Source organism: Saccopteryx bilineata, chromosome X (assembly GCF_036850765.1).
Source record: "Saccopteryx bilineata isolate mSacBil1 chromosome X, mSacBil1_pri_phased_curated, whole genome shotgun sequence".
NCBI lineage: Eukaryota > Metazoa > Chordata > Mammalia > Chiroptera > Emballonuridae > Saccopteryx > Saccopteryx bilineata.
Genome location: NC_089502.1, coordinates 112,396,997 through 112,408,758, shown reverse-complemented (window position 1 = coordinate 112,408,758; position 11,762 = coordinate 112,396,997).

Here is an 11,762-nt window from a genome sequence, read left to right as displayed (position 1 = left end):
TCTGTTCTGTTACTTCAGTCTTTCAATTTTTAAGAATTCTATTTATAAAACCTATAGTTCAGAGCTTTTTTCTCTCTCTCTCTCTGTTGTGTCCAGTCTACTGAAATAAGCCCATCAATGGCATTCTTTATCTCTGTTATGGTGTCCTTTATGTTTTTATTTTCTGTTTGGTTCTTTCTTAGGATTACAATTTCTTTGTTACATTACCCATCTGTTCTTATATGTTCTCTACTTTCTCCATTATGGCCTTTAGAATGTAAATCATAGTTGTTTTAAATTCCCAGTGAGATAATCCAAAGATTCCTGCCATGTGCTTTGCCTTTTGGTGTGCTTTGTAATTTTTTCTTGAAAGCCAGAAATGTACCAGGCAAAAGGAACTACTATAATTAGGTCTTCAGTAACATGGAGATGAAGTGTGAGGGGAAGGCAATTACTCTATGGTCCTGTGATTAAGTCTCAGTGTGTTAGGAGGCCTGTGCCTCTAGACTATGAACTTTACAAGAGTTTCTCAGTTTTTTCCTCCCCTTCCCTTAGGTTGGTCGTGATAGGTAGAGTGGGATGGATAAGGACTGACTTCATTAAGAATAGAGTACTCTTGTCTGTTTCTTATTTTTAAATTGAATTTGCTGGGGTGACAATGGTTAACTACTTAGGTTTCAGGTGCCCAATTCTACAACACATCTCTGTACACTGTATTATGGGTTCATTCTCAAGTCAAGTCTTTGTCTATCACCATTTATTTCCTCATACCCTCCTTCTCCCACACCCCCTGGAAATCATCACACTGTTGTCCGTGTCCATGAGATTTTCCTTTCTTTTTTTATCATTCCTTGTTCAATCCCTCTACCTCCCTTACACAGGACACACCCCATGACAGCTGTCAGCCCATTCTCTATGTATGCCTGTCTCTATTTTGCTTGTTAGTTCATTTTGCTCATTAGATTTCACATGTGAGTAGAATCAAAATAGTTAATTTTTCCCTTCCCCTGATGGAAGCCTGAAGAGATTTTTTCCCTGATATTTACTATGGAAACCTGATTGAGCCCCAGGAGGTAAACCTCACAATATTGTAGGGCACACTCTATGTGTAGGCCCCCCTGAAGTTTCAACTCTGAGGGCTTTAAACACTAAGCATCCATCAATTTGTCAATTACAATTCAGGTTTCCCTACTCCAAGGATGGTTCCCACACTGGTTTTCCCTAGTGAATCTCTGTTCCAATAAGCTACAAATCCCATTATTTGTCTGTTTCTCCAATCCTGGAGGCAATAGTTTGCCCTGTGTTCTTCCCTCTCTTATGGATCTAAAAAAAGGTACTGATTTTTCAGTCTGCTCACCTATAAAAAATATCTATTGATTAATTTTAGAGAGAAGGGAAAGGAGAGAGAGAGAGAAACATTGGATTGTTGTTTCATTTATTTATGTATTACTTGGTTGATTCTTGTATGTGCCCTGACCAGAATTCAAACTTATACCCTTGGTGTATCTGGATGATGCTCTAAGCAACTGAGCTACCTGGCCATGGTAGTTTGCTCACCTTTTTACTTGTTAGGATTCAGTGGCAACTTCCAAGCACTTTACACAAGCAACTGGAAACTGGAAACAAGTTCAGCCCTTGAAGGCCAAACTTTTCTGAAAGTACTGCAAAAAGACATTCTTCAGATAGAAGGGAAATGGAGCCAGAAAGAAACTTGGAACATTAGGTCTTAAAGAAGAGTAGCAAAATGATAAATATCTGGTTAAATAGAATATTCTCTCCTGTTGAGTTTGTTAAAATGTTTGATGATTGAAAAAAACTTATTACATTATCTGATAAAGGCTTTAATGTATGTAGATAAGTTACACAAAAGGCAACAAAAATATAAGGGAGGAGGGTAAAGGGACCTATATGGTGGTTATATTTTCCACTTGAAGTAGTGAAGTATTGATTTTGAGTAGACTGTGAAAAATTGAGTATGTATATTATGATCCCTAGGAAAAACACTAAAAGTTCTATATAGACAGTAAGACACACAATATAAAAGTAAAATGGAAATTTAAGTGTCGGCCTAGCATGTGGAAATCCTGGGTTCGATTCCCAGTCAGGGTACACAAGAAAAGTGCCCATCTGCTTCCCCACCCTTCTCCCTCTCCTTTCTATCTCTCTCTTCCCCTCTCACCGCCAAGGCTCCATGGGAGCAAAGTTTCCCGGGTGCTGAAGATGGCTCCATGGCCTCCACCTCAGGCATTAGAAAGGCTCTGGCCACAATGGAGCAACACCCCAGAGGTCAGAGCATCGCCCCCTGGTGTGTATGCTGAGTGGATCCTGGTCGGGCGCATGTGGGAGTTTGTCTGTCTGCCTCCCCCCATTTCTCACTTCAGAAAAATAAAAAAATTGAAATGTAAAGCATGTTCAAGTAATCCAACAGGAGGCAGAAAAGGAGAAACAGAGAAATAAAAAGTAGAGGGAATAATTACAAAACAAATAATAACATAGTAAGCCTAAATCCAAATATCAATAATTACATTAAATATAAAAGTGATAGATTGTTAGATTAAAATAAAAACAAGACCAACTATATGCTGTTTACAAGAGACTACTTTAAATATAATGATGTAGGTATATTAAAAGTTAAAAAAGATATACTTTTATGCAAATATTAAAGCAAAGCTAGAGTAACTAGTAAAAATATAACAGATACTATGGCAAACTGACTGAATCTAAGCTACTTTTTATCCATAATTCCTTAATAAAATATTTACATTCTTTGCTCAGGAAAGGTTTATTCTATCTTACACACAGACCTTCCAGGTATCCAAATATTAAAAAAACTCCCCAGTACTATGCTAGTTAGCTTTTGTGAATGTTCACGGGTTTGGAATTACAATATTTTTTTATTGCTGTAATCTAATGGTTTACTTTAAGAACACAAGACGTAATATATTTCTCTTTAACTTTCCCAGTTAGGTGCAGGACAGTTTTCTAGGCAGATCTCTGTTTCTTTAGCAAGAACTGATCTCCCCCAGCCTGTTTTCATTTAACCCTCTCTGTAATACAAAGCCTTATGCTTAAAAACTACAAGGAAACAAGATAGCTATATAACTAACATTACTTGCCTTGAGTCTCATTTGTCACAAGTAAGGAGATACTATTCTGAAGCACTTCTTTATTGAAATTGTTCTTTAAAATTATAATTTGCTACCTCTTCTATATGATAGCACAAGTTAAAACTGATAATATTTGTCAGATATTCTGAGTAAGTAGAGAAGAGTGCTCATGGCTAGAAGCAATTGGCCAGAGGGGTTTAGTTCCTCTAGGCTGCACTGAGCTACTCTGAAGACTGCTGAACCACTGCATTGGCATACCTGTTTATACCCATTTATGGAAAGCTGCAATCAGAATGACTGGAACTATCTTAACATAAAATACAAGTTCTTGCTTTAGCAACCCCTATGAGATTCTCTTTTGTGTTTCTATGATCCTCAGCTTCATTTCACAAAATCCTTTTCACTTTCTAATAGCTCAATTTTTTTAAATAAAAGAAAGCATTAAATACTATTACACAGCAGTTTTCTGACACATTAAAGAATATCAGTACAAGCTATATATGCTAACTTCTTATGGGAATGATAGGCAGAGAAATGATAGCGATTTTGAACCTGGTCTTCTAAATATTGCAAAGTTACAGATACTTTCTGGTTTCAGTGTTCCATTATATAATGGAAATAATAACACCTATGTGATATGGTTGTTGTGAATAGTAAAGTTATAATACTTTATAAGATGTGTTTTGCATAGCACCTGGCACATACTGATACTCAATGAACATAGTTTTCTGTCTTTTTATTTTCATTCCCTATAGTAATTTTTGCAAAAGAAATTGAAAGTAAGGAGATAGCATGTCAGCACTGAAATCTCAGAGAAGGCTATATGGAGGGTATATAATGATCTCGGCCTTGAGGGAAAGCTGAGATTTGATGAACAAAGAACAATAAAAAAGGCCTTTTGGGTCCTGGTAATAAGATGGCACGATGCTAATCTTTGAAGTATCAGGCAACCAAAGGTACAATAAATGAATGAAGAACACTTGATAAGTAGGAGAGATACTGATTTGAAACCTAGCCCTCAGGAAACACTATGACAAAGTCTTGCTTCTTTGGGTATGAGATTTGACTTCAGGTTAGCCAATGGCCACATGGTAAAATAGGCAAAATATTCCTTTGGTGCTTTTCCAACACGACTTTACTGTCTTTTTTTCCCTTTCAGCATCACTTCTTCCAAGGACTCCATTATACTACTTATGCTAAACTATCACTTATTTGAAAAGAAAATGGCCTTAAAAATGTCTAATTCATACTAAAGAGTTTTTAAGCTAATGGATAAGTTTTTACCCTTTCAAGGTCAACAGTATTTTGAACAAGAATCTTGGATAACCTTATGATTAATCAAGAAAAAGTATTTTCTGTGAGAAACTTCTAGCACTTCTGAATAGGGAAGATATGTTTTATTATAGAGACTACCTACTTAAATTATACCACAAAGATAATTTCCCATTCCAGCTATAGGTGATAAATATGCTAATCAATAGACCTGGACATGTACAATCTAGACAATCATGCTTTAATTTCAACATCTAAAAGAGGCTCTAAAATAATTTGTCTGAATCACCCCTACATGAATGTCAGGGTCAAATAACAGAAGCACTGCAGGGATTCCTGGCTGAAGCAGCCCTAAGTCCAATAAATAAATAAATAAATAAATAAAAAGGAAAACAAACAAGTGAGAAATGTCAAAACCCAAAGTAACAGTATTAAATCCAAAGGGTCAGATACATAGTTGTCAAGCATTCTCCAAGCTTTTTGGGTCCAAGGGAGGTGGAGTTCAAAATGGGAGTTGGTCAGGAACAACTGTTAATTCCAAGGGGATTATACTGACCAGTCCATCCATAACATCCATGGATCATGTTTCTTATTCAGTGGCTGCCAGCTGTGACTGCCCATTGAATTAGTTTAAAAGGTTAAAAGAAAGGTAAAAAAAAGATGGAACAATGTACTTGTGATGCTTTGGAAAAAAAACATGTTGGGCGGATAAAATGTATTATGCTCACTTTGTTAAAGATGCCATCGCCCAGGTGATATTAATGTGTGTTGGGGGCAGGCAGGATCATTGTAGCCTGGGGCTTGGTTTTGGGATTAAGCCTTTCCCACCCTTTTTGATGTGGGGTGGTACAATCCAATCATGCCTCGGAGAAGTGACTTTGTATTGGAGACTTCCCTATTTTGTATATTGGATTAGAGGTTGTGAAGCTACAATATAAAATGGGGGCGGAACGAGAGTTTGTGCTCTTGGTTCCTGGGATCATTAGAGGAAAGAGCAGAGCAGAGAGCAAAAGGAGGCCACGTGGAGTAGGCCAGGAGAAGCAGCCAAGATGGCGGAGTACTGAGTGAGATGCCAGTTTGTGTAGTGTTTGTATCTGGGATAAGGAAGGAGATGGGGAACTGAGGAGAATAAGGCTGGTGAGCTAGAAACCTTTGATTCTAGGAAACTCGGATAAGTCAGTGGCTTTGTGAGCACTGAATGTGAGTGGGTTTTTGGAGCCCAGTGTATGTTTTTACTTGCCCGCTGGGTGCAAGCTAGAATTAAAGACTATGGCCCATCAGTTTTTGGCTCCTTTGTTTCTTTACCGACTGTCTGAATCCAATGCGAACCTGCGTGAGCCGGGTTGCTCTGATGCTGGCCCTGGCCCTGCCTGCTGGCTTTACAAAACACTTTTTTTTTGGTGACAGAGACAGAGAAGACAGATAGGGACAGACGGACAGGAAGGGAGAGAGATGAGAAGCATTGTGGCACCTTAGTTGTTCATTTATTGCTTTCTCATATGTGCCTTGATCAGGGGGCTACAGCACAGCAAGTGATCCCTTGCTCAAGCCAGTGACCTTGGGCTCAATCCAGTGACCTTTGGGCTCAAGCCAGGAACACATGAGGTCATGTCTATGATGCTTTGGGAAATATTTAAATAAATATTTGAGAATAATTGGTAGCTATTAAAATACAGAAGCTATGAAGCTTTTATAATACAAAGGTTATAGCAGACACATTCAAGGAAGTAGTAAAAGACTCAGTAGACACTTGTTCATTTTTCATATAGGATTTAAGAAAAATAATAAGATCTATTTTGTAGTAGTGCTGAGCTATGAACTAAATGACCCATAAGATGTCTCTCCAAACTCAAGAGATTTTGTTTAAACATTAAAATCCATCTGCTGAAATGGAAATTAAATCTGATAAGCATTCTCCTCAGAAAAAATATCACTTTATATGAGCAATGCTCTATTTGCTTTTCTCTTTTTTTTTCATTCCTTGCAAATTAAAAACTGGCTCAAGCCTATATCAAAAGTAATTTTCTTGATATTAACTAAAAACAGTATTCATAATCTAATATACCAAGAATAGCAAATAGGCTTCTACTTGATAAAGGTTTCCTGAACTTTGTGTTGAAAAAATATTGTAAAGCTGCATTCAGAAAGCTTTGTCTGGTTAATAATGCCAGTTTTGTACAGGAAGGAGGAATTAGAGCATGCCTTCCAGGTGTTTGTTACTTTTGCTACATAACAGCACAAGAATTATTTATAAATAAAACAATAGAAAGGTAATCTAATATTTTAATATTCTGAGGTATATATGATCTCAAAGATATCAATGAGATTTGATGCATAGTATAATGGACTCCTTCCAAGAATATGGAAATAAGGGACTAGTTATTGTCCAAAAGAAACAGATCCAATAGAATAGGAAAAGACATAATACTGGTACTCTAAGAATAGAAAAATTATTTTACAAATCCACTAGCTTAAGGTTGGAACCCTAAGGAAAACATTTTGGTATGATTTAAAGGAGAGAAGAAATAGAACTGATATTATTATTGTCATATACCACACTGTTTGGCCTAATGGAAGACACAAAAATATTCTCCTAATATTGATTACAAAACTGATTTTACAGGCATAGAGCTGCACTGTAATTGTCATTCATTTCCAAAGCCATCTCATTAACCTCAAAGCTAATACTGCCTAAATCTTAGCTGGAACTTTGACCCCTTGCAATGCTTAATAACTTTGATTTCTTTTGATAGTCAAACCTACTCAGCTGCGTTATAGTCTTTAGGAGCCAGAAGGTAAATCTTTCTGGTAATATCATTTTGGTTTCCTGAAGAAGTTTTTCACGGCAGCCAACCTGTACATCCCCTCTCTACCATCTAAAGTTATGGAGATATGCCATGTGGTTCTGGTGGCTTTGGTAATGTGGAAGACCCCAGGAAAGGGCATACTGTCCTCTAACATTTATCTGCTTTACCTGAGATTGTTCAGAACGGTGTTTGTGTGTGTGTGTGTGTGTGTGTGTGTGTGTGTGTTTATGTGTGTGTGGTAGTTGGGGGTGAGATGTGTCAGGGGGATATGAGGGGATATTGCCTGACCTATTAAACCCAACGATTTATCAAATAAATAAAATAGTTGTGAAATAGTAAGTGAAATTTTGGGGACTACCTTAAATAGTGGGAGGAAAGTATCTTCTGGCTAGGGAAAAACAGATAAAGCAAACCAGAAAAACAGAAGCAGGCTGCTGCAGATAAGATTAGTGCTTTCCTACCCTGCTCTCACCAATCATCCTCGTCCTTAGGCAGGAAAACTGGGATAGCTTTGCATAAGAGGCTCCTCTATCAGTGAAAGAATCCCAAGACAGGAAGGTTAATCTTCAATTTAACAGGGGGAAGTTTATGCAGGCATAATGAAACTTGGAAGCACTTAATCTGGGAGTTTTCTAGTATGTACAGTACAAAATAAGAAGGGTCATGTAAAAGGTCATTAAAGAATACTCTCTTTTCTAAGTTTGAATCTGGGCTTGGATAAATAGACTTTTTCTCTTTAACAATATACAAGCACGTTGAGAGATAAACAAGATCAAAATTCCAGAGCCTTTAACACGTTTATTAAATGGAGGAAACAAGTGTGTTTAGTTTGAGTGTCCAGAGATGAATATGAAAGAGTTCCTAAATAAAAGTTTTGATTTTGTTTTGAATTAATTTTCTCTGAATTATTCATTTTGGATTTTAAGCTATGCTGTTACTGAGACTTACAAAGACAGTTTGGTGGTATTTGACCATATAAGTAAATGTACTTAAGGCTGTATAAAATTGGTTAAGTTTAGGCTACATTTAAAAACCAAGAATGATAGAGTTTCTGGTCTACCAAGCATATCATATGTCTTGACATAGGTGCTAATATCACAAGTGTTATCAGTTATGACATATGTACTTTCTCCATATTACTACTATGCCTCAGTAAAATGTTTTTCAAAAATTAAAAGGAAAAAGCACCTGTGCAGAGGATATATGGTCTGAGGAATGAGTGGTGTCTAGAATCTTGCACCAGAACAAGTTTGCCTTAGCAAATGGCTATTTTGATTTACAATTGTAAAATGCTTCATGTTTCATTAATTTCAGTTATTTACAAGCTAAATATTGTTAATTAAATAAGTCAATTAATCTCCATTTATATTTTGATGTCATTCTAATTGAAATAACTATCTACTTGGGGAAGTTATATGGACTTAAAAGGTACTCTCCACCCCAATTTACCAAACATCATAGATCGTTATCCTTTGAGAAAACATATTTCACATCACAGATGTAGCATACTTTGAACCTAATGCACTACTACAATATATAACTTATTACACTACTTACTTCAGTCCATAATTGACACATGGGCAGAAATATTTAACTCATTCTTTGCTCTTGGACCCAGAATGGAACAGAGTCTCAGGAATTCAGAAAACTATGAATTTAGAAACTGTCTTTTGCCATATTTAATTAGGAAAATATAAAATTATGTCATTTGAAATTAATAATGAATTTTCATAGAATTCATAATACGTGGATATTCTAATATTCTGCAGAACAGGTGTAAGTGCTATGAAATCAAAGCCCTCTGGGAGCAGCCCTCATGGACTGATGTATAGGAATTGGTGGATAAGGACTCCAGCTCTCAGGCCTTTCATAACTCTGAGATGCATGTTTATTTCTGTATAGGGTCAGATAGTAAACATATTAGACTTTGCAGGACACACAGCCTCTGTTACAACTATTCAACTCTACTGTTGTAGAGAGAGAGCAGCCATAAACAATTCATAAATTAATGAACATAGCTGTGTTCCAATATACTTTATGGACACTGAAATTTGAATTTCATATAATTTTCATGTGTCACAAAATATTAGACTTCTTTTGATTTTTTTTAATCATTAAAAAACATAGAAACCATTGTTAGCTCATGGGCTGTACACAACCAGGCTGGACTTGAACCATGGGTTGTAGTCTGCTAACTCTAGTTCTATATATCTCTCAAAATTTCCTTCCAGATGTCACCATAGTATCTTGCTGGAAAATTCATCCTTTATCACTTTCTTTATCTTCCCTGTCTTGCTCCTCCATTTACCTAGGAGTGTTAATACCTGTGAGGAGGGGCAGCAAGATGGAGATGAAGTAGGTGGACGTACCAACTTCCACTTCCCAGAACCAAAGTGGATTACAACTTAATTTTAAGAACCATCATCTGGAAAAACCAACTTTGGACTAAACTAAGAGGACTCTTTAACCAAGGAACACTGAAGAAGCTACATTGAGACTGGTAGGAAAACCAGAAACATGGAGAGGGCTGCCCAGCCCTCTGGAGCAAATGGCAGCCTGGAGAGACTCACATGGCAGGAAGTGAGTTTAGCAAAGAGTGGAGGGTCTTGGGCCCCAGGAACAAAGCTCTAGCCCGCATCCCAGAGTCTAGAAGAACTGTATGGACAGTATTTAGCTGCAAAACAAGTTAGGATACTGTTTGGAAGAAAGAGACAGATTTCTAAGACCCAGAATTCTTCTTAAAGGGACCACGCAGAAAACTTCTTTCACAACCACTCACCCGGGGCTCCAGGAAATGGGGAGAGAGGAGAAGACTAGAGTAGCAGGAATAGAGTGTAATCTAGGAGGCACAGGCAGAAACACTTTGAGGGACAGCCACCCTAGCCCCTGGGCTGAGTCACTAACCAAATCTGAAGTGAATATTTTTCCTGGAACCATCAAAACCAGCAAAGGAAAGCAGGACACCAGCCAAACAAGCTCTTCCGTGGCACACTCAGAGCAGAGCTGCTCAGAAGGAGGAGTCTTAAGGAATAGAGTATTGAGTGCTAGGGTCAGAGTTGCAGTGCCCCCATCCACACTGCTAAGGGCTTGCCAGAGGGTGGGCGGCAGTGGGACGCGGAAGTACAGTACCATCAGTCGGCAGGGGCAGGGGTGGGAGCCGGGGGGCCAACTGAGGCCCAGCGTGAGCTCAGTCTTGCCGGCGGGGGCAGAAGGGGAGCATGAAAGTGGTCTGGCCAGCTGCAGGCCCACCTGCAATTCCTCCCGCAAGGAAAAGGCAAAAGCCTGGGAACTACAAATACCTGCAGCTGAGTGCAGGCACAGCCCGCAGAGCCAGGGCTTGCAGCAGGACTCCTGAGCACAGCTCCACCCACAAGAGCATGGCAAAAGCCTGGGAACAGGTGGAGACCCACAGCTGATCACAGGCGCACAGCCTCGCCTGGCCCACAGAGCCCAGGCTTTGTGGCCTGACGCCTGAGCACAGCTCTGCCCATAAAGCGGGGCAAAAACCCAGGAATAGGCGGAGACCTACAGCTGAGCAAAGGTACTCACTCCAACCCGTGGTGCCGAGGCTTGCGGTTCCGGGCGCAGCACACAACCCCACCCATGGGGTGGGAAGAAGGTTGAGGCCAGCTGAGGCTTGTAGACTCAGGAACGGGAACACAGCCCCTCCCATGGAGGAGAGGTAGAAACTACAGCAACAACCAACAGCCTCAGAGGGCTGGCACTGGCAACACCCATACCCGAATGCCCAAGGAAGCAGCAGAGGGGGTGGCCAGCCTGCAGAGAGACCACACCTAGGGAACACAGAGGCCACACCCATTGGAATCCAGTGGCCACATCCTTCTTATACACAGACAAAATGGGAAGACAGAGAAATGCAACCCAAATGAATCAAGAGAAATCCCCAGAAAATGACTTGAATGAGTCAGATATAACCAAATTACTGGATGCAGAGTTTAAAATAATGATAGTTAGAATGCTCAAAAATCTTAGAACAACAATAGATGGTCATATTGAACACTTAAATAAAGAGATAGTAAGTATAAAAGAGGACATTGAAATAAAAAAAATCAGTCAGAATGACAAATGCAATATCAGAACTTAAGACCACAATGGAAGGAATTAAAAGCAGGATGGATGAAGCTGAGGATCAAATCAGAGAGTAAGAGGACAAGATAAACAAAGACATGGAAGCAGAGCAGGAAAAAGAAAAGAGACTCAAAAAGTCTGAGAAAACTCTAAGAGAGCTCTGTGACAACATGAAAAGAAATAACATCCGTATCATAGGGGTTCCTGAAGAAGAAGAGAAAGAACAAGAAATAGAGACTTTGTTCAATCATATCATAGCTGAAAACTTCCCTAAATTGATGAAGGGAATAGTCACATAAGTTCAAGAAGCACAGAGAATTTCATTAAAGAGAAACCCAAAGAAATCCACACCAAGACACATCATAATTAAAATACCAAAGCTAAGTGATAAAGAGAAAATATTAAAAGCTGCTAGAGAAAAAAAAGGCTATCACCTACAAAGGAGCTCTATTAGGATGTCATCTGACTTCTCAAAAGAAGCACTTTAGGCTAGAAGGGAATGGCAAGA